The sequence below is a fragment of the Heterodontus francisci genome, unplaced genomic scaffold (genome assembly GCF_036365525.1).
Source record: "Heterodontus francisci isolate sHetFra1 unplaced genomic scaffold, sHetFra1.hap1 HAP1_SCAFFOLD_58, whole genome shotgun sequence".
Classification (NCBI taxonomy): domain Eukaryota; kingdom Metazoa; phylum Chordata; class Chondrichthyes; order Heterodontiformes; family Heterodontidae; genus Heterodontus; species Heterodontus francisci.
In genome coordinates, this window is record NW_027142006.1 from 9,540,773 (window position 1) to 9,541,939 (window position 1,167).

The 1,167-nt window shown below is 43.6% G+C and overlaps 1 non-coding gene across 1 annotated transcript; it reads left to right on the forward strand.

Moving 5' to 3' along the window:
- The first annotated feature begins 579 nt into the window (after positions 1-579).
- Positions 580-654, forward strand: trnas-aga (transfer RNA serine (anticodon AGA)). The gene has a single exon. It is a non-coding gene; the product is annotated as a tRNA-Ser (tRNA).
- Positions 655-1,167: the final 513 nt, after the last annotated feature.

Consider the following 1,167-nt stretch of genomic DNA (forward strand, 5'->3'; position numbering starts at 1 on the left):
GTCATGTGTGCTGAATGGATGACGGTCGCTTTGCCAAAGACACGCTCTTTGGTGAGCTTGTTATCAGCACGAGACCAACAGGTCACCCACATCTGTGATACAAGGACATCTGCAAAGCGAGATCTCAAGCTGACTGGGATTGGAGTCAATGCATGGGAAGTCCTTCCTGCTGACTGGAATTCCTGGAGAAAGGCATTCAGGAAGACCATGGGAAAAGCAGAGGACAAAAGAAATGACCAGATGGTGGGAAAGAGAGCTCAGAGGAAGGAAAAATTATCAGTCGACCTCGGGCCAATGATATTCATCTGTACCAGCTGCGGAAGGGATTGTCACTCACGAGTCATCCTCCACAGCCACAACAAACGATGTTTCACACAGAAGTGACGTACACCCCGGGGTGTAGCCCATCGTCTTCCGAGACAGACGGTTTTCTGTTACAATTCCAACTACAGCAACAACTACAAGAGCGAGTCAGAGGCTGGGAACACTGCCGTGACGAACTCAGCTCTTGACTCGCCAAAGCCTGCCCACTATCTACAAGGCCTTCCTCTGATTTCAATTGCACACACATTCGTGGTCTGCCTCTGTAGCTTAGTTGGTTAAAGCACCTGTCTAGAAAACAGGAGATCCGGGGTTCAACTCCCAGCAGAGCATTATTTCACAGTTGCAACATGCTTGAAAAGTTTCATTATCAACACTGACATCTGCGTCTTGTGAACTTTAATTCAAAATACTTGATGAAATTCAATCACATAAAAAAACAGCCTTTGTGAAGGATATGAGTTTGGAATGGCTGTTTCTCCTTGGACAGAATTGCAGTGCTCACACATCAAAGTTAACTTCTTTGACATCAATTTGTTCACAGTTCCATTCAACCTGGAAAACAGCTTGATATTAATCTCACTGAAGGAGAGTATTTGTGTCATTATGTGTTTCTTTTAACCGAGACTGGGACATGACGCAAGTGGGAGGGTTTATCTGAGGTTTGGAATATTTGTCAGTCAGGAACAAGAAAAATCAAAGGAACCAAATAAGAAAACCTAAGTCTCATGTGGTTACCGAGAAACGGTGAGAAGATATTAAACTTTGTTGTATTTAATACAACTGTGTGAACTTTGATCTTTGCGGCCTTTTATAAACAGTATTTGAAGGGTCTCAGTAAAAATG